Source organism: Bubalus kerabau, chromosome 2 (genome assembly GCF_029407905.1).
Source record: "Bubalus kerabau isolate K-KA32 ecotype Philippines breed swamp buffalo chromosome 2, PCC_UOA_SB_1v2, whole genome shotgun sequence".
Taxonomy (NCBI): Eukaryota; Metazoa; Chordata; class Mammalia; order Artiodactyla; family Bovidae; genus Bubalus; species Bubalus kerabau.
The window spans coordinates 152,307,770-152,334,454 of NC_073625.1; the positions used below are offsets into that span (position 1 = coordinate 152,307,770).

The window sequence follows — 26,685 nt, forward strand, 5'->3', positions numbered from 1 at the left end:
TCAATTAATTAAATATAAGAAGAGAAATCAAATCAAAAGCCTTAAAAGAAGCAATAAATCCCTTAGCAAAGGATGGGTGAACTATGCTTATTCTGGAAAAGATGCAGTCTTATGTCAAAGTCAAAAGCAGTGGTTGGATCAATCAAAATTTTTGGCCACTGTGATGATCAATTTTATGTATCTACTTGACTGGACCATAGGATGCCCAGAAATTTACTCAAACATTTATTATTAATATCAGTTTGTCTGTGAGGGTGTTTCTAGGTGAGATTAACCTTAGAATCTGTAGACTTAAGTAAAGCAGATTGCCCTCTCTATTGCAGATTCTTTTGAGGCTTCATCCAATCAGTTGAGGACCAATAGAACAAAAAAGCTGAGTAAGAGGTAAAACTCTTCCTGCCTGACAGCTTGAGCTGCAGGTCAATCTTTTCCTGTCTACAGACCTGAACTAAAAAATCAGCTCTTAGGGTGTATGCCCAGTAGTGGGATGCTGAATCTAGAAAAATGGTACTGATGAACTTATTTGCAGGACAGGAAGAGAGATGCAGACATAGAGAACAGACTTTGGACACAGCTAGACAAGGGGTCGGGGATGAATTGAGAGAGTAGCAGTGAAACATATACATTACCATATGTAAAATAGATAGCTAGTGGGAAGTTGCTGTATAACACAGGGAGCTTAACATAGTACTATGTGACTATCTAGATGGATGGGATGGGGTGGGGAGTGGGGAGGAGGTTCAAGAGAGAGGGGACATGTGTATACTTATGGCTGATTCAGAAGCCGACACAGAATTGTAAAGCAATTATCCCCCAATTAAAAAAAAAATTTAACTCTTTTTGAGTCCCAAGCTTGCCAGCTTTTGGACTGGAATTTACACCATCGGTTCTCCTGAGTCTCCAGTTTGCCAGCCTTAGATATGGGGACTCCTCGGCCTCCAGAATCCTGAATAAGCCAATTCCTTAAACTAAATATCTTGACAGATCAATAGATAATTGGTTGTGTTTCTTGGAGAACCCTAACACAGCCACATTAGACAAATCTGTTTTTCAGATACTGAGAGTTCTATCATTATTGTATTCAATCAACTTTTCTTACTCATAAAATAGAAAGTTTTCACATTTAAGCTAATTTTTCCTTTTAAAACCTGAACATTCTTATTTTTTATCAACTACTGTTTTAGCAAAAGTCTTTTAAAAAGATGAGGGAAATAAATAGCTCTGTCCCTGAATATGTGATACTGAGTTAAAGTATATTTATGTTGGTCTGACACATTAGGGTAAACAATGGGTCTCTTTGGAAAAAAAAAATGGTTTGTCAATAGTAGAGTTGAGTAAGTCCTAGTTATCGGCACAAAAAGGGAGGAGCAAAAGATAGGGAATGATAGTTACAAAGGGAAAGGGAGCAATGAAAGGAAGGAAGGAAGAACCTAATCATATTCCTGAAAGAGTAGTTTAAAACTATATATGTTATTAAACCCTAAAGACTACACCAGAAAATTACTAGAACTAATCAATGACTATAGTAAAGTTGCAGGATATAAAATCAACACACAGAAATCCCTTGCATTCCTATACACTAATAATGAGAAAACAGAAAGAGAAATTAAGGAAACAATTCCATTCACCATTGCAACGGAAAGAATAAAATACTTAGGAATATATCTACCTAAAGAAACTAAAGAGCTATATATAGAAAACTATAAAACACTGGTGAAAGAAATCAAAGAGGACACTAACAGATGGAGAAATATACCATGTTCATGGATTGGAAGAATCAATATAGTGAAAATGAGTATACTACCCAAAGCAATCTATAGATTCAATGCAATCCCTATCAAGCTACCAACAGCATTCTTCACAGAGCTAGAACAAATAATTTCACAATTTGTATGGAAATACAAAAAACCTTGAATAGCCAAAGCGATCTTGAGAAAGAAGAATGGAACTGGAGGAATCAACCTACCTGACTTCAGGCTCTACTACAAAGCCACAGTTATCAAGACAGTATGGTACTGGCACAAACACAGAAATATAGATCAATGGAACAAAATAGAAAGCCCAGAGATAAATCCACGCACATATGGACACCTTATCTTTGACAAAGGAGGCAAGAATATACAATGGATTAAAGACAATCTCTTTAACAAGTGGTGCTGGGAACTCTGGTCAACCACTTGTAAAAGAATGAAACTAGAACACTTTCTAACACCATACACAAAAATAAACTCAAAATGGATTAAAGATCTCAATGTAAGACCAGAAACTATAAAACTCCTAGAGGAGAACATAGGCAAAACACTCTCTGACATACATTACAGCAGGATCCTCTATGACCCACCTCCCAGAATATTGGAAATAAAAGCAAAAATAAATAAATGGGACCTAATTAACCTTAAAAGCTTCTGCACATCAAAGGAAACTATTAGCAAGGTGAAAAGACAGCCTTCAGAATGGGAGAAGATAATAGCAAATGAAGCAACTGACAAACAACTAATCTCGAGAATATACAAGCAACTCCTACAGCTCAACTCCAGAAAATAAATGACCCAATCAAAAAATGGGCCAAAGAACTAAATAGACATTTCTCCAAAGAAGACATACAGATGGCTGACAAACACATGAAAAGATGCTCAACATCACTCATTATCAGAGAAATGCAAATCAAAACCACTATGAGGTACCATTTCACACCAGTCAGAATGGCTGTGATCCAAAAGTCTACAAGTAATAAATGCTGGAGAGGGTGTGGAGAAAAGGGAACCCTCTTACACTGTTGGTGGGAATGCAAACTAGTACAGCCACTATGGAGAACAGTGTGGAGATTCCTTAAAAAACTGGAAATAGAACTGCCTTATGATCCAGCAATCCCACTGCTGGGCATACACACTGAGGAAACCAGAAGGGAAAGAGACACGTGTACCCCAATGTTCATCGCAGCACTGTTTATAATAGCCAGGACATGGAAGCAACCTAGATGTCCATCAGCAGATGAATGGATAAGAAAGCAGTGGTACATATACACAATGGAGTATTACTCAGCCATTAAAAAGAATACATTTGAATCAGTTCTAATGAGGTGGATGAAACTGGAGCCTATTATACAGAGTGAAGTAAGCCAGAAAGAAAAACACCAATACAGTATACTAACGCATATATATGGAATTTAGAAAGATGGTAACAATAACCCTGTGTATGAGACAGCAAAAGAGACACTGATGTATAGAACAGTCTTATGGACTCTGTGAGAGAGGGTGGGAAGATTAACATGTAAAATATCATGTATGAAACGAGTTGCCAGTCCAGGTTCGATGCACGATACTGGATGCTTGGGGCTGGTGCACTGGGACAACCCAGAGGGATGGAATGGGGAGGGAGGAGGGAGAAGGGTTCAGGATGGGGAACACATGTATACCTGTGGCGGATTCATTTTGATATTTGGCAAAACTAATACAATTATGTAAAGTTTAAAAATAAAATAAAATTAAAAAAAAAACTATATATGTTATTAAAATAAAATGCTTTTAAAAATGAAATTGTTGTATTAAGTGTTGTCTAAGGGCCAGATACTGAGTTATAATCTCATTGAATTCTCTGAACAGTAGTAATGCACACTTATGGGACATTTATTTTTCTACATGCTTTCTGTATATTAACTTAAATAATTCAATATGGTTATTATCCTTTATGGCAGATGAGGAAACTGAGGCTTTAGAGAGATTTAAGTTAGGTGGCCTTGTTCACAAAAGTTAAGTGGTCAAGTTGGGATTTAAACATGGGAGGCTTGGCTCCAACATTGGTTCTCTTAACACACAGCACAACACAGCCACTTTCTTTGAGAAAAGTATCAGGAAAAAAAGACATTTGAGAAATCATGGAGAAATTGTATAAAGTGAACTAAGAGTATAGGGTAAAAAGCCAGGCTTTGGCATCCAAGTCTTATAATTGCATCACCTTAGGAAAGTTACCACCTCCCTGATTCTTGGTTTATTGTCTATAAAAATGAAATAAAAGCTACCTTGCAAATTTGTAGCAAGAAAAACAGATGATTAAGGAAAACCTTGGTAGCAGCTCAATAAATGATAGTCATTATTATCATTATTATTACTCTTTTGAAGTTTTGCAGACAGGTCAAGGACTCCAGTCATACAACTTCCCTGTTTTATTTGTTTTTAACCTAACAGTCCTAATTAATGAAGAAAATAAAATGTTGATAAAGGAAAATTGAAACAAAAGAATTGATAGTAATGAGGACTAACAGGTGCATTTTTATATGAACATAGCCAGAAGAGGGGGAAAAAATGTTTTCCATTTACCAGGAAAACAGAATTATCTACTTATTCTGAAAAAAAAAAAAAAGAATAAATATAAAAATTAGAAAAGGGACTTTGTAGTAGCTAGCAGATAATTGGAGATTGGTTCCTTTAGTTGATTAATGTATTCCAATAATCTATTCAAGTACTTGATTAATTGTGATATGGTTCTGGAGAAGTTAGTTAGCTGGTTTAGCCAAAATGTATAGCTAGTTGGTAACTCAGTGAAGACTAAAAACACTGCTATATTTAAAATACATAACCAACAAAGACCTACTATATAGCACATGGAACTCCACTCAACATCATGTGGCAGCCTGGATGGGAGGGGAGTTTGGAGGAGACTAGATACATGTATATGTATGGCTGATTCCCCTCGTTGTTCACCTAAAACTATCACAACATTGTTAATTGGCTATACCGCAATACAAAATAAAAAGTTAAAAAATAAAATATGTCAGATTCATTAACATATGACAATCCCTTCAAATACCTTTATAAATCTATTGAGTGTTATAAAGAGTTCTGCTCTGGGAGAGTATTCCACTGTCAACTGAAAAATAAAAATAAAAACAAGAAACACACAACCTAAAAGTTGCAAGCTATGATTTATTTGGTGACCTTATTGATGACTATTGCCTGGGAAGGCAACCTCTCAGACAGTTCCTTGGAATTGTTCCAAAGAGTGAAAGTGAAAGTGAAGTCGCTCAGTCCTGTCTGACTCTTTGTATTCCCATCGACTGTAGTCTACCAGGCTCCTCTACCCATGGGATTTTCCAGGCAAGAATACTGGAGTGGGTTGCCATTTCCTTCTCCAGGGGATCTTCCTGACCCAGGGGTCTAACCCATATCTCCCACATTGCAGGCAGATGCTTTACTGTCTGAGCCACCAGGGAAGCCTAAGAGGTAAGACAGGAGTCTCCGTTTATGAGTTTTTGCTGTGGAGGGGAAAAAGTAGTAGAACATCAAAAGATTACTGTTAATCACAAACAACAAACAAAAGCACACATCTCAAGGTAATGATTCTAGTGCTTTTCTACCCACGGGAAGATGCAAGAATCTGTAGTCATTGAAATTATTTCTTTATTATGCATCTTAATTATCTAGAGCCAGTATCCTGTTTTTCTCCATCCTGAATTCCCCTCAGGGCACACCAATGGGCAGACTCCCATGACTGATGGGGTGCAATATTGTTTACTAAAATGGCAGGCAACTTTTTTTTGTCACACAACAATAAAAATAAGTGGTGCTAATTTACAAGGTTTAAACGAAATAAGGAAGGGTTAATCTCCACACCATAAAAGCAAACCAGAAGGAAGTAAATAAAATTTGCTTCAAACTTCTGTTCTTGCTTTTAAATATATGTTACTTTTTTTTTTTTCTTTTCCCCCTCCTGATAATAAGATAAATAAAAGAGAACAAGAGTTAATACCTAAAAGCAGAAACTTGATGCTGATATAGCTGGTTGGAGCCTTATTATTTTCTCTCAATTCCTTTGACTTTTCATTGTCTTCTCTGTCTTATCCACATTGATGCAGTTATACCTAGGACATTGTATGAAAAGACAGTGTTTGATGCTGCTTAAGAATAGATGCTTCAGAAAATCTTCAGTTAAATTGATCTCACTGCTGCTCTGGGAATTTCTGTATTGTTCTCTTGGGGTATCTTTATTGCTAAGAATAGCCTTTTAAGGTCATAATTGTGCCTATTATGATATATCTCATATGTTTGTTGATGATTAATGGGACAGGCAATTAGTACCTTAATGAAATACTGCTTTTCCAATATTTAGAACAAACTACTGATTCTTATTATGATCTTTATCCTAATATTAAATCTAGGAATGGCTAAATGTCAGAATCTTTCCATTAAAGACTTCAACTGAAGCACTGCATCGCTGTTAAACTGTAATCAGTGAGTTGGCACAATGACACTCATGTTGCTAGAGTATAGCCACATAGGAACTCAAAATGTATATTAATTAAGAAGAAAAGAAGGGAGGGAAGAAGGGCAATCCTGCTTTTGCCATCCATCTTATAAGAGAAGGGTGAGTTATTTTTAGATTCAGATTTAGATTCCAAAGGTACTCAATCATGATGTTTGGATTCCTGATTGCTGAGGAGTCATAGAGGGGGTACCTAGGTCACTGAAAGGAAGGGAAGGAAGGTAGAGTCCTATTGACAAAATAGGAAACATGTCAATGGACAGAAGAGAATATCCTGAAAGATGATGTTTAGAGAAGGGGGGAGGTATCAGCACAGGGGAGAGGGGGTGAACAGGGAGTAGGGAAGATAGAGAACTATACAAGTACTTTATAAACACAGGCTCTTTTAATTTTTCAAAAGAACCCCATGGAGGCAATATAATTTGCACATCATAGATAAGAAAACTAAAACTTAGAAATATTAGACAATTTGTCTCAGAATACAGAGTTTCTTGGGCTTCCCTGGTGGCTCAGACTGTAAAGAATCTGCTCCAATGCAAGAGACCCACGTTAGATCCTTGGATCTTCCTGATCCCCTGGAGAAGGGCATGGCAGCCCAATCCAGTATTCTTGCCTGGAAAATCCCAAGGACAGGGGAGCATGGCAGCTTACAATCCACGGGTCACAAAGAGCTGGACATGGTTTAGGGACTAAACTACCACCACCACAGTTTCTTAGTAGAAAAGCTGTTAAATAGAACCCAGACTTTGCCCCAAAGTACATACTCTTTCTACCACACCATCCTGGGCAGGTTTGGAGCTTGGGAAAACTCACATCTCAGGCTGTTAATTTTGGTTCCCTAGAGGTAAGACCATCCTCAGCAGATATGTACAAGGCTGGATAACTGACGGCTGGTTATTTTCAGTGGATTCTCACATCAAGCCCTTTCTCCTTCCCGGTGTTCTGAACTCCAGAGATCATTTCCAAACGATCTTTCTGGGTCATAAATACAGCTTTTACAAAGTGATCCTATTCCCTTCCCTGTAATTTCTGTCCTCAAACCTCCCAGGTAACCTGGAAGGCATAGAGTCTTTTAACTTTTAGTACTTTATAAAGTTTTCTACTCTAGCACACATGTGTTCTTCAGTTATTCAACAACTGCTTTATGATAATCATGATGAAAGGCCTGGTTCAAAATTCAGTTGATACAATTAGAATTACTTTATATTCTTACACTATTACATGCTAAACAATTTTGCCTACTTCTTCAAACCTTATTCCACTTTCCATAAGCTGTGGTACGACTTAACCATTTGTTACCTCACAATTTCTAGTTATCAGCACAAAGGGAGGCTCCTCCTTGAGGGCAAAAAACATTGTCTGTTATTTTGTTTTTAATATCCTACTCACCTGTGGTTGTATACCATCTTTCTTTTTTAAATGAGGCTTGTATTTTTGTTTCTTGATTTTTTTCTTTATCTTTTCAATAAAAGATTTTTCTTTTTTTGATCAATTTGCCTTGCTTTTTATTTTTCCATTTTATTAATTTCTATTTTTATTTTCAATGAATTAACATAATTTTTTGCAATTTCTTCTAAGTTTCTTGGTTTGTATGTTGTTTTGCAATAAATACATTGAAGATTGTATAGCTTTTTTATACTCTCCTGATTTTATGTAGGATTTTTGTTTTCTTCTGTTTCTAAAGAGTTTGTAGTTTCCCATTTGTGCTTCCCTTTAATCTAGGTTTAACACATTCTTAAATTTTTAATTGTGCTCTATCAATCAAGGGGAAATGTGCTATTTATAATTTCTGCCACTTAAAATGTGTCCATCTAGAAAAAACAGTGTTGACAATGAATGACCAGCAAGGACCTATTGTATAGCACATGCAACTCTGCTCATTGTTATATGGCAGCTTGAATAGGAGAGGACACTGGGGGAGAATGGATACATGTACATGTATGTCTCTTTGCTGTTCACCTGAAATTATCACAACAATGCTAACTGGCTATGCTATGCTATGCTAAGTCACTTCAGTCGTGTCCGACTCTGTGCGACCCCAGAGACGGCAGCATACCAGGCTCCCCCGTCCCTCGGATTCTCCAGGCAAGAACACTGGAGTGAGTTGCCATTTCCTTCTCCAATGCATGAAAGTGAAAAGAGAAAGTGAAGTCGCTCAGTCGTGTCTGACTCTTAGTGACCCCATGGACTGCAGCCCACCAGCCTCCTCCATCCATGGAATTTTCCAGGCAAGTGTACTGGAGTGGGGTGCCATTGCCTTCTCCGAACTGGCTATACTCCAATGCAAAATAAAAAGCTTAAAAAAATAAATGAAAAAGAAAAAAGAAAAGGGTGGATCTTTATTTGTGATCTAGTTAAGTTTTGAGAATATTCTGTTTGTATTAAAAAAAAAAAAAAAACACCTATGCTCCATTTGGGGGGTGAAAAGATGTGTGTGGTTATATTACATATATCATTTAAAATGATTTTTAATGGTTATAGATGCATCTGCAAGAGATACCAGTTTCTCCCCACCTACAGTTCAAATAATTGCAAGGTCTCATTGCCATTTCAAAAACCTTTGACAGGAAGAAGAGAGACTTGTTTCTACATTTCCACAAATGTACAGTCACAGGGAGGATGCGGGGAGGCTGTCAAAATCTGATAAGAAAACTAAACAATAAATAATAAGACCTAAAAACGAGTGTAAATAGTATTGATCCCACCACAAAATGGCTTGGTGACCTTGGACAAGTCACTCCTCAAGGTTTCTATTTCCTTATCTCTCAATGGGAATGGTCATGCCTGTGCTCCCAACTTGACGAGGTTTGTCAGAGGAAGCCAAGAGGTAAGAAATGTGAACATAAAGTAATAAATAAAAAATATTAGCAGAGGTTGCTAATATTTAGATACAAGATAAAAGATAACAAAATGTAAAACGGCCAACACAGACTCCAAGGTGTTCATTTTCTATTGGTTCCCTTCCCTGGACCCAACACCTTCAGGTTCCTTTGAGGACACCTCCCTCCTGCTTGGAGAAACCCCCGCCCAACTGTGTGAGTCTCTCTGTCCGTTGCAAAGGCAGGCAGCTTGGAACCTACTGGAAGCGAGTTGTGGAGGGAGCAGAAACCTGCCCGCAGCTAAAATTCGCGCTTCAGCACAATGAGGCCGAGCAAGTACGGCGTCTTCCTTAGGCTGTGGGGGTTGACTGGCAGCTGTTGCCCAAAGACTTGTCAATCAAAGGACGCTTTCGCTCCGGACTCCCGCAGGTCTTGGGCATAGCGTTAGCTACGGAGATATTTGGGCTGGAAGCTTCAAGGGCCTCTGCGATCTCATCCAGCAATCGCGGCATTCTGTCTAAGCACTATGTCCTCGGTAGAAAAGGGATCCATGGTGTTCTGCATGAGGGTTTTCAGGGAAGATGCTCCTCACGGTCCTGCGCCTCCTGGGGAAGATAATTGAGCGCCGAGAGCAAGAGCGCTGGGTTCGGTGGTTTCGGAGCCGCGGCAGCCTGTGCGGTGTGTGTAGGCACCGGGCCTCCTCCAAGCCCTCTCTCTCGAAATTGCCTTCCTGCCGCAGTCCGGGCCCAAATTAATTCTCTTCCCTGGGCACGGTCCTTCCGTTTCCCCGATGGCATCCAGCCTTTCAACCATTAACCTCCCAGCTACGGGGAGGAGGGGAGGTGCAGGATGGATGGAGTGAGGGGTGGGAGGCATTTTGCACGTTCAGAAGCACCAAAATTCACTGCCAAAGCTAAAAGGGTTTGCTTTCTTCCGTTTCTGACAGACTAATGCAGTGGGATGCCTGCTGGGCCGACTGCCGCCCCGACCCGGAGCCCTGGGTCCACTTCGCAGCCTGCTGCTGAGTTTCAGACCGCAGTACTCAGCATCCGCCCGGCTTTGCCCCCTTGCCGAAGTCTGAGATCGACAGATGCTGGGCGTAGGCTTTTCCCTAGGCTAAAGCTCCAAAGCTCCCACCTTCGCCTTCTATTTATTTGCCCGCTCCCACCACTACCATCGAAGTACGTGCCCCTCTGGTAGTGTTGGCGCTGCCACCCGAACGAGGGAAAGGGCGCCTCCCCATCCCCTCCTCCCCATCCCCGCCGCGACTCGGGGTTTTACTGCGGCAGCCGGAGGTGACAGCGACGCCTGAGCCTCCTCCGTTGCTCTCAGAGCCCCGGCTTCCCCAGCCTCCGGAAAGCGCCTCCTTCTGAGAGGCTGGTCCCTGGAGAAGTGCTAACGTGCTGCAGGAAACCAAATTTAAAAATGTAGAAGTCGCTGGGCTGCATTCCTCCGAGGACGAGCCTGATCGCCCAGGACCGAGTGTGGCAGCGTGTGGGAAGTTGGGACCATAGAGCACGGGGGGAGGGGAGTGGTGCAGCCGGCATTCCCTTCTGAAAGGAGTCGTTGGGAGCAGTGACCGGTTGGACACAAGTTTGCCTGGGAGTGTTTTCCTTTCGTCAATAATTAATCGCCGGAATCAGGCTGACAGAATTGGAGTTTTAGCAATAGTGCAGAGGGCGGGGCCGAACACCTAAGTCCCGGAGCTTTGAGGTGCCCAGCGCAGTAGGAAGCTCGCAGCAGTTGGGGAGGAGCCAAAGCACTGGTGCTCACCTAAGCCGCAGGAGATATATCCAACCCAACCGGGAGGTAAGCATCTTCCAAATACATGCTTGAACGGTAACGTAGCTTTTAAAGGATAGAATTCCTGTCTTTAGAAGAAAAAATAATACCGATGCATAAAGCAATGTACCAGCTTATTATTTAACTGCACTAAAATTTTTAAAAATTGAATGGGTTTTTCCATTTGCCTTTAACTATGTTAGAAACTAAGATGTTTCCATCAACAGAAGCCAAACTTTACTACTGAAACTTTCCCAGCCAAAAGAAGAGAAAATTACTTTGTTAATTACTTTTGTTTTTTATCTTTGTATAATGCAGTAACACTATTCAGAGAAATGTCATTGGTTGTTGCTTGATTTCATTCTTAAATATTTTGTTTATCTTGTTTCATGTTTTTATACAATACTTTTTGCCCATAAGCTACTTGAGGCAATAATACACACAAGTCAATTGCCCCCAAAGTAAAGAATTTCCAACAAGGGATACATTTTAACATTTTATCATGATTATTAAGCTGTATTGCTGTTTGTTTTAGTTGACAAGTCTTGTCCGACTCTTTTGCAAACCCCTGGACTGTAGCCCACCAGGCTCCTCTGTCCATGGGATTTCCCAGGCAAGAATGCTGGAGTAGGTTGCCATTTCCGTCTCCAATTAAGCAGTATGTATTTTCTTTAAGATGATTAAGTGACCACTTATAAGTAACTAGACTTCTAAACCCAAGGAGAAAAGTACATATAGATAACTTTGACAAGGGAGTGAGGATATGGCATAATGGATAGAAAAGAATTTAGATATGAGCAGAGATTCTAGATCTGTGTCAACTAAAATGACATTCAACTGACTGGCAATTAACATATGAACCCAGCCCTTGATCAAATAAAGAATTTGAAGAATTATTAACTTTAAATTTTAGCCCAAAAACTACAAATAAATGCACCAAGAAAGTTGGGGCAATTGTTTTCCTGTATAACTTTGTGGTCTGGTAGTTCTTTTGAATTAAATAAATGTGAAGAAATGCATGATTATTTTTGCTTGTGAGTTTTGTAGATTAGTGTGTAAAATCAATGAGGTTTTAATAACTTAATTTTCACTTCTGAATTATTCCTATACTTTTTAAAAGACATCTTTTATTGTTATTTTTAATTGGTTTTTATTGGAGGATAGTGCTTTACAATGTTGTGTTAGTTTCTGTTGTAGAGCAAAGTGAATCAGCTATAACTCCTCTTTTTTGGATTTCCTTCCCATTTAGGTCACCACAGAGCACTAAGTAGAGTTCCCTGTGCTACCTGTGTTATCTATTTTATAAGTTGTTGTTTAGTTGCTCAGTTGTGTCTGATTCTTTGCTATCCCATATACTGCAACTCACCAGGCTCCTCTGTCCATGGGATTTCCCAGGCAAGAAGTAGTGTGTATATGTCAGTCCCAATCTCTTGATTCATCCAATCCCTCTCTTCCACCCCTGGAATCCATAAGTCCATAAAACAGGCATCATTTTGATGATTGTTTCAATGGCTGTTGATGGTTTTACACATAGATTACTAGAGCAACAGCAAATATGTGAAATGTACTATCACTCTCATTACCCAAAGATTTCTATACAACTATTTGATAACAAGAAATTAACAATGGTTTGCCAACCAAATTCATGGGCATTCTAGAAATGTAGTGGATATGAAGTTCAAAGTCAACCAATACTCAACTTCAATTAGCTTTCTTAGTCCTCTGTTTGTAAATTTGCAAATATGTAAAAACTGTCCTTTGTAATTCTATATCTACTGGGCTTTTATGTCAGCATAAACTATTTTACTACCAAGTATACAAGATGGAAACTCTTCATTAAAAATTATCCAAATGGGACTCAACTTCCAATATGGTGGTATGAGGAACTCTGTGAACCTACCCTCTCAAGCAAAACAACAATAACTTTAAAATTACTGTTGAAAATTGTACATAAACAACTATTTGGTCTCTAGAAACTGTCCTGAGGAAATAAAACAAATGAAGAAAACTTTGTTAAAGACAATCTATTAAGTTTCAGTAAGAACAGCAAGAGCTTGGATTCTGAGCTACAACCCACTTCCTTCACCAACTCCACCTGGACATGATGGTGCTCTACTCTGAGGGGGAGTGCAGCCAAGAACACTGGGCTCACTTTCAACCTAGATCACAGTTGAGGGCTATGTTATGTCCCAAGAAAATAGGCCACCAGCATCTCATCCACCACCAGGGTTGTAGAAGCTCTATTTTAGTCAAGAGCAAGTGAACGGTCTGAGGCTCTCTTCTTCCAACCATCCCCTATTCTTAAGGCAAAAGAGAAAAAACTCAACAACTAAAAAAGAACTAACCCATTTTATAATGGGCAAGGGACTTCAGGTATTTCTCTAAAGAAGATGAGTAAACAGCCAATCAACACATGAAGAGGTGCTTACCATCATTAGCCATTAGGGAAATAAATATCAAAAACACATGATACCACTTTATACCAACCAAAAAGACTCTAATCAAAAAGAAAGATAGTAACAGTTGTTGGAGAGAGAGTGGAGAAATTAGAACCAGCATTGCTGGGTTTTATTGCTGGTGGGAACGTAAAATGAGTGAGTTGCTGTGGAAGATAGGTTGTGCATTCCTCAAAAAACTGAAATTTACCATTATAGCCCAGCCATATAACTCATATAATTTCACTCCTAAGTATTATCCAAGAGAATTGAAAATCTAGGTCCATGTAAGAACTTGTGCACTGATGTTCACTGCAGCATTACTTATAATACGCAAAAAGAGACCTCAACTCAAGTATCCATTGACTGGTGAATGGATAGATAAAATGTGATATGGAATGGAATAATGGAATATTATTCAGCAATGAAAAGGAAAAGATATGTGCCACAACATGGATGAACATCTAAGACTATACTAAGTGAAAGACCATATATCGTATAATTCCATCTATATAATATGTCCACAGCAGGCAAACCTATAGACAGAAAGTAGATTTTGTGTGTGTGTGGTTAAGTATGACTGAAGTGGGGGGGCGGGGGTGAAGTTGAGCAGGAATGGGGAGTTACTGCTAAAGGGTACAAGGTGTCTTTATGGACTAACAAAAATGGTCTAAAACCGATTAGTAATGGTTGCATAACTATGAGTATACTAAAAACCACTGAATTGTGTGCTTTGGGTGAATTGTATGCTGTTTGAATTATATCTCTTTACTGAGCTGTTTTTAATAAATTATACAAGCTATTAAAAGAATACATAGGTTCAGAATTTGGAGTTCATGAATCTTCATGTACCACTAGACCAATAGTTTACATGAAGCTCTTTCCTAAGGGCCCACATTGAAATAGATGAAATAATTGAGTAATACACGTGATACAAATGTGATTTTCAGCCTTGGAGAAGGAAATGGCAACCCACTCCAGTGTTCTTGCCTGGAGAATCCCAGGGATGGGGGAGCCTGGTGGGCTGCCGTCTATGGGGTCACACAGAGTCGGACACGACTGAAGTGACTTAGCAGCAGCAGCAGCAGCAACACACCTGCCCAAGCTTTTCTCTGTTTTGAAATGTCAAATGTCTTTAATGCAGTCCTATAGAGAACTGGTTTGCAATACCCTAACTTTTTTAACTCATGCACTCATTAGATTAATACAAGTTCAGTGAGGCCAATCATTCCTCCCGTAACTAGTAAGTCTAGTCCTTTATCAGTTCCTCAGGCCAGTTGTTGAGAGAAGCCGCAGTAGGTGAGAGAAGGAGGGTACCTGAATCTCAGCCAAAAGTGTACTTGTCTGACACTTCGACAACCCCAGTTTCACTTACACTAGAATGGCTCAGAAGTAGAAGTCTTAAGGAGAAAGGAAGAGCTGGAGCAGCCACGATAGTACTCAGAGCACACTGACATGTCACTGCTGGGAAGCATCTCTAGTGGTTTTAACAATCTCAAATATAGAAGATTCCAAATAATTAATATTCTCCTCTACTCAACTTCTATATTTTGAGTTTCTATAAACTACCTGATCCTCTATTAAAAACCATGGAATTGGAGATAATGTTTTGTTAAAAAATGGGAAGATAAAATTAGTGAGTCTGAGTTTCAGAGGGGTAGTCACTAACACCTGAACTTGTTGCCAGAAACAAGTATGAGCACACTGAGCCAAAGCATATCCTTAGCTTTAGGGATCACGCAAATCCACCTGCATCAGGGAACCTCAGGATTTTCCATTCTCACCAGGTCAAGCTTATCCTTCCATATATATGTTTAGAAGAGCATACCATGCTGATGAAAATGGGTTCCATGCAATTTTTGACCATTGAAGGTTTTATAGAGATTGTATTGTCATGTTTTGTCAGATTTCTATAAAATAGTTTAAATGTCCAACCAATTGTCTATAAATTAAATCCATGTAGGAAAAATCTGATTGTAGTTATTATTTATTAATATTGCTTTGATCGGGATTAATGATTCTTTATTCAACATATTCATGGTGCATCTACTCTGTACCAGGACAACTCTAGGCCCTGGATGAGTAATAAAACAGACAAAATTCCTACCCTTAAGGAACTTAACATTCCAGAGGGGCTGTCATATAAATATGTAATTTTTAAGTGAATTATACAGTGCATGAGTAGGAGATAAGGGCTCTAGAGAAAAATTAAACAGGGAAGGGAACAAGTTACAATTTTAAACTGTGGCATCAGGCTAGGAAGTACAGTTATGTAATTCGATAATATAAAGATCATGTATGGGATGGGCCATGAGGATTACCTGCTCCAAGTTAATTTTTTCCCCCGGGAGCTTCATTTCCCCTTCCCGTCAGCATTGTTTTATTACCTTGAATTTACTGCTGTTTCACCAAAGAAAATATTACATTAGCCCTAACATTCCAAGCAAGCACAAGGAAGACAGAACTTCTTGCCTTTTTTAAAGAACTGCAACCCAAATAAAACACCGCCTTATGACAACAAAAATTATTGTTAAGGAAAATCATTAGCCTAGTATTTCAGTTTCTTCTGGCTTTTCTCTCTTGCTGTGCCCTGGATTCTTGTAGTCTGCAAGAGGATTGTGTGGTCAATGATTAAGAACCACTTTCCCAAAGTTAACACCTTTTGAAAGAGTGAAGCGAGTACGGGAGAGTTTGAGTGGAAAAAAATGTCCAGGCCTCTCTGGAAAGGTGAAAGGAGAATAGATCTTTCAGAACTACAGAACATAGGAACCCCACCAATCAACTGGAGAAAAGGGAAAAAGCAACCTGCTTTCCCAGACCAACCCACAGTCTCTCCTCAGGATTAAAGATACCTGAGATATCTGATATCTGATACTTAAAAGATACCTGAGAACACACTGTTCTAGTAAAATATAATGGGTGTGGCAGCTCGCCTGAAATAGGACTTTTAGAAAATGGCTTAAAAGGGATCAGGGACTTGATTATTTTTTAAGTCAAAAGGGAACATTTATTTTAGGCTTCGACCAGAAGTGTTTAAGAGTCAGGTTAGAAATAAAAACCTCCCGTTGTAATGGAGTCGTTATGGAGCATTCAAATTCTCATTTATTTAGTAAATATATTTTAATTGAGCAGCCACCATATGTCAGGTACTGGGGGAACAACACAGGCCTTGCTTCAAAGACCTTTCTTTCGGGTTACCTCATATGCCCTTTGTCACAGAGTAGTCAGAGCACACAACGATGAGGACAAGAACTTTTTGACCTGCTTGTCCTGACACTCGCTTCTAGTTTAGATTAGAGCCTCTTTCCATGCCCCAGAGTACCCTCCACTTCCCTGTCATAGCACCTACCACAGTGTATGGGATGCCTGTGTAACTGCCTCTCCGCCTCGCTAAAAAGTGGTCTGAAGAGAGTACGTCAGTGTTATTCACAGTTTATATATCCCTGCTGCTACTGCTGCTGCTGCCAAGTCGCTTTAGTCATGTCCGACTCTGTGCGACCCCATAGATGGCAGCCCACCAGGCTCTGCCGGCCCTGGGATTCTCCAGGCAAGAACACTGGAGTGGGTTGCCATTGCCTTCTCCAATGCATGAAAGTAAAACGTGAAAGTGAAGTCGCTCAGTCGTGTCCGACTCTTAGCGACCCCATGGACTGCAGCCTACCAGGCTCCTCCATCCATGGATTTTCCAGGTAAGAGTACTGGAGTGGGGTGCCATTGCCTTCTCCTTATATACCCCTAGTACATGCTTACTGAATATTTGACTAGATGGACGGATGGATGGATGATTTGCCAGGTTGTAACCAGAGGTCTCTGCCAAGAGAGGCAGTCTGGAAGAACAGTAGTTAAGAGTGTGTTCTCAACATTAACTGTGAGACTTTGGGTCAATATTTAAGTTTCTCAATGCCTCAGTTTCCTCATTTGTAAAATGGATATAGAAATAGTGCCTCTGGTGTAGTGTTGTTTAAGTGGACTAAGATAATACATATAAAATTCTGACACATAAGTTGCTCAATAAATATCCACTATCATTATCAGTACAGAATGGTGGTTTCCTTGGTGACCATTTGCTATCCAAATATCACATCCCTGCCCTTTTGGCTCCATTATAAAATCAAAGGATGTCCATTAGGGCTAAAGTTATCATTTTGGGCTCAAGATCTCTGAAAAGATTAAAAGGAGAATTTGGAAATGAATATAAGTAGAAATTGAACAAGAAAATTAAAAAAGTAAAAGTGCTCAAGATGGCATGTCCAAAGCAATTTTTCTGGGGCAATAATACCTCTGCTTCTCTCACATCCACCAGCCAACATGCCAGTTCATCTCTGTTCTAGAACATACTTGTGCCTCATAGGATGTCATGCCCAATAATTTACTGGTGCAGAAGAAGAAAGAAGAATGGGAAAAAATTTTATTTGAAGTCAAGCCTTATCTAAACCTAAGAGTGCTATATAATCTTTTTTGTTTCTTTTGAAAGTTTAATAATCCTTTTTGTGTGAGATCTGTAATCAGGATAATCCTAGTACTTCTTCAAATACTGTGTTTATTACCTTCTAAATAAGGTGAAATGCCAACTTGTAACTATCTGTGGAAACCTAGTAATTTTAACATTTCCCTCTACTGCTATTAAAGAGAATTCTTTTCGCCTCTTCCCCAATCATAGGGGAATCTCTCTCTCTCTTTTTTTTTATCTTTTCCTAAAAGCAAACTGATTCTCCTTTATTAACTCATCCATTGAAGAGTAATTTTTAATTAAAGTTAGCTGAGAGTCATTTTATGGATAGAAAAAAATTAGAGTAAGAATTTGTAACAAACCCTGATACTTCAATTACCAACTCTTTTTATTCCTTGAGGCTGCAGATATTTTACTCCACAAGGGAGAGCTTGGTCATTAAATTTTTAATAGAATATCTTATTGCAAAACTTTAAACAAAGGAAAAATCAATCAGGTTGGCCTAGTTCAGATCTTGATGGGCAGGAAAATCATGTTATAATTCAGGACAAAAAAAGTGGTTCTATAGGTTTCCTCCATTTAGGAAACCCTGATGCAAATGTGAAATAGATGATATGGTACCCCTCCCCATGACCTACAGGGTGAATTCTTTCTCCCAGACTCATGAGAGTCACCATTTTACCCAGTTACATCATTTGTGCTTTATGAGTTCAAAAGAGTCACCTAAAAGGACTTTCTTAGGAGAAACTATAAAATGCATGTAGAAAATAAGAGGAACAAATAATATTCTGATAAAAGTTACCATCTTTGAGCCATTATTAAAACCAGGCTCCATTAAGTATCCTTTACCAATGTTATGTAATCTTTACAACAACACAGAAATAACTAATCATCTCTGTGTTACCAACACTTAACTGATGTTTATAGAGGTTAATCAATATCCTGAATATCCCATGACAGCAAACTCCAGTTTGCCAATTTCAAAATCCATATTCTCTTATTATGGAAAAAAATTAATGAAGCAAATCATTCTCCAGTGGGATATTGAATTCTATTATGGAAATATCACCTTAGATTTGATGAAAGCTTAATAATATCTTCTTCAACCCTTCCTCCTGATTGTTAGCAACCCCCAGAAGGTATTATCCAGATTCTGTGAACAGTTCCCTAATGGAATTCTCACTACTTCAATCAGCTAACCCTTTCCCCTTTAGATTATTCTTACTGTTTAAAGTTTTTCTTGAGTTTTTTGTTTTTGTCTGTGGCCATGTCACACAGCTTATGGTATCTTAGTTCCCCAATCAGGGATTGAACCCAGGCCACCACAGTGAAAGGGCTGAGTCCTAACCACTGAACCACCAGGGAATTCCCTAGTTTTTCCTGAGATTAACCTCTGAAAACAATAAAACAATTCCAAACCTTTCCCTCCATCATAGCTTATAACACCATTTAAAATCTCTTAGATCTTTTAAGACTTCCATGATACATTCCTTCCCCCCAAATCTTCTTGCAACCTTTCCTGTTCAAAGCCTTCCAGATTTTCTCCATCTGGCTTCCTGAGGACATGGTCAGCTTCCTACTGTTTTCATCAAATGGAAGAAGGATGCTAACCAAAGCCAAGAGCTGTGGCCCCCTTTTCTTATCTGTGGCACAACTTCTATAAATATAAAGAATATTGGTGCTATGGTCTGAATGTTTCCCCCTCAAAATTCATATGTCAAATCCTGACCCCCATAGGAGATGGTATTAGGAGGTGGGTCCTTTGAGAGGTGCTTTAGTTGTGAGAACGGGATCTTCATGATGACATTAGTGTTCTTCAGGCTCTGGAGTGATCCCTTGTCCCTTTGACCAGCCAGAAGGTAGTAACTGGGAATAGAAAGACGACTTGGCCAGAACACAACCACACTGGTACCTTGATCTTAGACTTCCTAGTCTCCAGAACCATGAGAAATGAATTTCTATTATTTATAAGTCACCTAGTCTATGGTATTTTGTTATAATAAACCAAACAGACTAAGACAATTGGATCACTTCTTTGTAAACCATTTCACGACACTATTGGTTCATAATGAACTTGAAGTCAGATAAAATTCCTTAGTCTTTTTTATTTGAATTGATTGTTGGCCACATTTTCCCCTATCTTATCCTTGGACAATTAACTTTTTTAACTGAAGAACAAGACTTTGTATTTTTCTCAAAGTTTTACCCTTGGTCATTCTTGGGACTCTGTAATCAACTAAGTCTTTTATAACTCCATCCCATAACTCTGGGTCATCTGCAAATTTGACCACCTATACTTTATCTGGGCTGGATGAAGCACAAGCTGGAATCAAGATTACATGGAGAAATATCAATAACCTCAGATATGCAGATGACACCACCCTTATGGCAGAAAGCAAAGAACTAAAGAGCCTCTTGATGAAAGTGAAAGAGGAGAGTGAAAAAGTTGGCTTAAGCTCAACATTCAGAAAACGAAGATCATGGCATCCAGTCCCGTCACTTCATGGCAAATAGATGGAGAAACAGTGGCAGACTTTATTTTTCTGGGCTCCAAAATCACTGCAGATGGTGATTGCAGCCATGAAATTAAAAGACACTTACTCCTTGGAAGAAAAGCTATGACCAACCTAGACAGCATATTAAAAAGCAGAGACATTACTTTGCCAGCAAAGGTCTGTCTGGTCAAGGCTATGGGTTTTCCAGTAGTCATGTATGGAGGTGAGAGTTGGACTAAAAAGAAAGCTGAGTGCCAAAGAATTGATGCTTTTGAACTGTGGTGTTGGAGAAGACTCTTGAGAGTCCCTTGGACTGCAAGGAGATCCAACCAGTACGTCCTAAAGGAGATCAGTCCTGAATATTCATTGAAAGGACTGATGTTGAAGCTGAAACTCCAATCCTTTGGCCACCTGATGTGAAGAACTGACTCATTTGAAAAGACCCTGATGCTGGGAAAGATTGAAGGTGGGAGGAGAAGGGGATGACAGCGGGTGAGGTGGTTGGATGGTATCACCAACTCAATGGACATGAGTTTGAGTAAACTCCGGGAGTTGGTGATGGACAGGGAGGCCTGGCGTGCTGCAGTCCATGGGGTCACAAAGAGTCGGACACAAATGAGCAATAGAACTGAAGTGATACTCTCTCTGACATAATTCAGATGGACAAAAATGCTACAATGGTCAGGACAAGATGCAGAGCCCTAGAGCTCATCACTAAAGTCCTACTCACCATCTTTATAAAATGCTTCACCAATTACGAAACAATTTCACAAATATCATTTCATTTAATTCTTATAATTCACCTGTGAAAAAAATATTATCATCATTCTATTGTGCTTGTGCTCAGTCATGTATGACTCTCTGTAGCCCCATGGACTGTAACCCGCCAGGCTCCTCTGTCCATGGAATTTTCCAGTCAAGAACACTGGAGGGTGTTGCCAGGTCCTCCTCCAGGGGATTTCCCAATCCAGGGATTGAACGCGTGTCTCTTCTGTCTCCTGCATTGGCAGGCAGATTCTTTACCACTAGTACCACCATTCTTATACATGAGGCCAGAGCTTCAGAAAGACTATCTGACTTGCCTGATGTGATACAGCTAATAAATGACAAAACAGGAAACAAGCCTTAGAGCTTCTGTCTCTGCTTCTAGTGCTTTGTCAAAGAAGAATGTTTAAATACAATGATTAACTAATATTTTTCCTTTTCCCCTCATATAGATATCAACAGAGACTAATTAAAATCATGAAATATTTTTTTCTATAAACAAAATCTAGTGTTTTTGTTTATAGAAAATATAGAAAACCCAGAAACCTAGTGTTTAAAGCAGATTAAAAGCAGTCTATTCTGATATAAGTGAGATGGGGGCTCTTAGATTCTCTCTCTTGTCCCACCTGGGGCCTCCCTTCAACCCCATCATAGATAGTAATGTGGCACCTTATAATCCTCAGAATACATTGGGAAGTCACTAGTCAATGGCATGTCCTCAAACTGTAACCTTCTCTAAAACTAAATTTTAAAATAAGGCTGGTTTCTGATACCTTGTTTTTATTAATATAATACATTCTAGAATTCTGTGGGAGATCATCTCTCTAAGGTTTAAAGACCTTTTATATAGAATAGAATTGTTTTAAAGTTTGAAGTCATCTTTGAGTTTATTTAATTCAAATCTTAATTTCACAGATGAAGAAACTGCAACCCAGAGAGGAGAAGTAATACACACAGAATCATTCCCCAGGGGAAACAAGGACAAGAACCCAGACCTGGACTCTCCTAGGTAGGTAGATTCTTCTGGTTATATCATGGAGTATTGTTTTTAGAAATCTGCCCCTTTTCCTTAGAAGATGACATCTTTAATGAGATAAAGTTGCTGGTTCTCACTTAAGCAACCATGAAACATTTACGATATATTTGATTTTACAAAGGCACTTAAGATATATAGGACTGAAATGTGCAATTAGCTTTATTTTTATTTTATTTTATTTTATTTTTAAACTTTACATAATTGTATTAGTTTTGCCAAATATCAAAATGAATCCACCACAGGTATACATGTGAGAAACGTGCAATTAGCTTTAATAATGAGGCTTTGAAACAGTGGTTCTTAACTTATAGACATTACAGGCTCCTTTGAAGTGGGCTTCTCTGATGTCTCAGATGGTAAAGAAACTGCCTGCAATGCAGGAGACACAGGTATGATTCCTTAGGTTAGGAAGATCCCCTAGAGAACAGAGTGGCTACCACCTCCAGCATTTCTTGCCTGGAGAATTCCATGGACTGAGGAGCCTGGCGGGCTACTGTCCATGGGGTCACAAAGACTCAGATATGACTGAGAGACTAGCACTTTGAAATGGATATCAAAAAATGTCTATGCAAAATTTGAAAACATTTCAAGGGGTTCATAGATTCCACATCCTCCCCCCTCGCACACACAGCAAGTTATTGGCCTCCTGGTTAAGAACCTCTGGCCAATTCTAGTACAAATGCCAACGTAAGGATTACATAGCACCAACTACTATCTTATTTATGGGTCTGCTGGTTAAAGCTGCTCTGTTTCTGCATCCTTCACTTTTTATTTAAATGGAGCACTGTCTTATCCTGGAAGACTTCTGATACAAGAAAGGAGTAAATGTTTCAATAAATTCTCAGTTAACCAAATTAAGAGAGAAATTTGATAAAATAAAAACATTTTCATAAAAAATGTTCATGAAAGTAAGGCTAGTCAATGTTCATATGGGACATTCATTTTCTTTCAATTTATTTTATTTTTAAGAAAGAAAGAAAAGGAAATGGAGTGGAAAAAACCTTGACTACCACTGGCCACACACCCACTTTTATTAAATCTGTGTTGTAGTGGTTTAGTTTCTAAGTCGTGTTTGACTCTTGTGACCGCATGGTCTTAGCTCACCAGGCTCCTCTGTCCATGGGATTTCCCAGGCAAGAATACTGAAATAGCTTTCCATTTCCTTCTCCAAAGTTCACACATTTTGCCTTGAAATGATCTCATTCTCATTTATTCCTTGCCTGGTATTCATAGCCTCAGCAATAACATATTAGTGTAGCATATAATAATCGTAACAGTTAACATTCACTTAGGCCTTCTTTCTATGTTTTATTCTAAATACTTTACACCTTTTAATATTCCCAGAAATTGTATGAATGAAGTTCTACTATCAGTCCTTTTTTTCTAGTACAGGAAATTGAGTCTGAAGGATTGAGCAACTTAGCCAGGGCCAAACCCAGACAGGATCCAGAGATAGGGCTCATAAACACTCACCACCCTGCCTCTTGGCAGTATTCTCACCTGGATTCTCACCCAGCTCCTCACGTGGTCACTGTGAGACTTTGGGCCTCAATTTCTTCATCATAAAATAGGAATCATTTAAGTTAAACATTTAGCCAGTGCCTGCCACAGTGCTACTTAATAAATGCTGTTTCTGTTTCCTAAAGAGAATTCCACATGATGCGATTCTAGTACCTTTAAGGAAGAGATCTGAATTCATTTCCTAGGGCTGCTGTAACACTGGACCACAGTGTCAGTGACTGAAAGCAAGAAAATTATCTTCTGTTAATTCTGGAGGCTAGAAGTCTGAAATCAACATATCAGCAGGGCTGCAATCCCTCTAAAGACTCTAGGGGACATTCTACTTTTCTTCTTTCAGCTTCTGATGGCTTATTGGCTTATGGCTACATAATTCCAATCTCTGCCTGTCTTTGCTAGCCCTCGCTTCCATGCCTGTCTTCTGAGGACACTTGTCATTGGATTTAAGACTGGCCTGGGTAATTTAAGATGAGCTTTTGCAGACATCTATAACTTCATTACTTCCACAAAGACACTTTTCCCAAATAAAGTTATATTCACAGGTTTCTGGATGTGGATGTATCTTTTGCAGGGTCACCATTCAACCTACTACAATGTCTTAACCCAAATATTTTTCTGTCTTGGCAGATTTCCTCTGGTATTCTTGACAAACAAGCCCATATTTTTTCAAAGAGGGCAAAGAATGTTTCATCTCATCCAGTTTGAGCCTATAGTTAAAATGGTAACAAATCTATTGGTTGAAATATTTTTCTTAATATGCCCAGTTGCCATTAGCCTTCTCCTTGAGAATCAACAATGTTCTTAGGAAACAAACAATTGTTACTTATTTAGAAGAAAAATCTTGGAGCTCAGCCCTTTTCTGCTTTTCACTAGAAGCATGCAGGTACCCATGCACCTGGGAGCAGGTAAAGGAGAATGAAGCCAGCATAATATGTCTATACCATTCTGCCCAGAAGAATGAGGAATCCACTAGGCTAAATTGTCACTGATGCTTTTTTCTTTTAGTATCTAACTTAAGTTACTCATTTCTAAGTATCAGATTACAAAATCTAATTAATTTAATTGTCTAAAAGCAATGATGTCTTGACGTAACTCTATTACTCCTGCCGCTCCATTCTCAACTCTCCCTATCCCACCCTAGAAACTGACCTACATTGTTAACCAACCCAGTAGGGAAATCTCCCCTGAGCTGGGGGTTAGCAGAGAGAACATCTCAACAATGCTGTATCTATCTCCATGAGCCTTGGAGTCAGCCTAGCTCTCCATTTGTTCTCTTAAAAGCAGTGATAACTGAGGTACAGAAGCAAGTCAGGTGAGGGCAGTAAAAGGGTATTGAAAAAAAAGCGAAAAACCAGTAAGCATATCTTACTATTCTCACAAAAAAATCACACCTATGCAAGTTCAGTGTTAATAGTTACCAAAAAATTGAACTCATCACCAAAAGCTTTCCAGATAATGCAATAAGATGTAAAGAATAAGCCAGAAGAATGAGGAAAAGAAAGAGGAGAAGGAGAAAGAACAGAAAAATAAAAGCAATTGAAAGTTTTATGAGTAAATCTATTCAATGTCATCCAAAAAATTGCCCCCAAAGGACCAAAAAAAAAAAAAAAACAGAAAATTAGTATTAGAAAATACTATTGGAAGAGTCTTGGTTGACCAACTGCTTATGCAACCAGATTTCCATTGGCAGAACACTGGGAACAAATGCTTTGCAAGTATGCTTTTGACAAAGCAGTATTGTAGTAACTCACCTTCCTTGCCTTCAGATCTTCCTTGGGAAAAAAAGTCTTCTATTTCTGAAGACAAATCGAATATAATGGCAATAGGCAGGGATGAGATAAAGGCTTGATTTTTTGTGCTTCAGGTTTCTAGCTCCTAAGGAAACTGAGTCCTTAGAAACAAACAGTAAGCGGGTATTTTCTTTACCAAAGTATAGGTTTGATGGTGAAGACCTGGGGATGAAAAGAGAAAGTCAGAATTGTTATGATGTGCATGGCACATAGTTGCCAGTAAAGGGGTGTATAATGACAGTAGAAAGGTAATAGCTTTAGTCAAATGATTTAGCCACTTTTCCGCTTACTTTTAAATATTCTGGGTTTAGGAGTCTTATAAGCCCCTTATTTCACAATCTTGTCAAAAACAGGTAAGCATATCACAGAATTTATAATTCCCACAAGTACTGTAGGAAATTAAACCATGAAAATTTCACAGATGCCAAGAATCAACCTAAATAGATCAACCCTCCTCTCAGAAGATTCTTTGCATTTCAGCAGTTTCCAATTTTCCTCTTACACCCTGAAAGCCAAGGAGAGGAAAACCCCAATTGGGACTTTAAAATGATTATTTGAAGATATTTTAGGGTTATTCATTTATTCAATTACAGATGGTCCATCCAAGCAATTTTGCTAGACTAGTAGAGCCCCAATACAAATTGAGACTCTCAATGGCTTTTAAAAGATATTGTTCTGAGTATTTTTAACGTATCTTGCAAAACTGAAATTTCATACCCAATAAACAAGTCCCAATTTCTCCCTTTCTCCAGCCCCTGGTAATCACTATCCTACTTTGTTTGCTTGAGTTTGACCATTCCAGATATCTCAGATAAGTGAAATCATACAGCATTTGTCTTTTTGTGACTAGTTTATTTCACTTGGCATAATATCCTCAAGGTTCATCCTTGTTACAGCATGTGTCAGAATTTCTTTACTTTCTAAAGATAAATAATATTCCATTGTAGGTATATGCTATTAATACATTTTGTTTATCCATTCATCTGCCAATAGACATTTGGATTGCTTTTTGGCTATTGTGAATAATGTGCTTTAACATGTGTGTACATTTAATAACATTTAAAAATGACTGTTCGTGTCTTTAAGTCAACTGTTAGTGTTGTAGCTGTATTCACATTTTACTTCTAAAAACAAAAAACAAATTGGTAACCTTTGGGAACAATATCTGCAGAAGGAAAATACAACCCAGAAGCTGTATTTTTCTTTCTTTTTTTTAATAAAACAATAAAGAGGTTCATCCTAAGAAGTGACATTAGAGTTAAAAAGTTGGTCCAGAAGTCCTACTCTCCATTCCCAAGTTAGCAGAAATAAAGAAGGATACTTGCCCTGTTTCTTTT

General features: G+C 38.7%; 1 protein-coding gene and 1 long non-coding RNA gene across 2 annotated transcripts in view; one reads left to right on the forward strand and one right to left on the reverse strand.

The window, feature by feature from the left end:
- Nucleotides 1-25,766, reverse strand: part of LOC129643940 (uncharacterized) — a 74,913-nt gene extending 49,147 nt beyond the window's left edge. The window contains exons 1-2 of the long non-coding RNA XR_008710613.1: nt 25,639-25,766; nt 25,310-25,510 (exon numbers count right to left, since the gene is read on the reverse strand). This is a non-coding gene — a long non-coding RNA (uncharacterized LOC129643940). The remainder of the gene's footprint in view (nt 1-25,309; nt 25,511-25,638) is intronic.
- Nucleotides 10,039-26,685, forward strand: part of SPTSSB (serine palmitoyltransferase small subunit B) — a 29,811-nt gene continuing 13,164 nt past the window's right edge. Inside the window, exons 1-2 of the mRNA XM_055569171.1 lie at nt 10,039-10,886; nt 21,920-22,013. The gene's annotated coding sequence lies outside the window, so the exon portion shown is untranslated. The remainder of the gene's footprint in view (nt 10,887-21,919; nt 22,014-26,685) is intronic.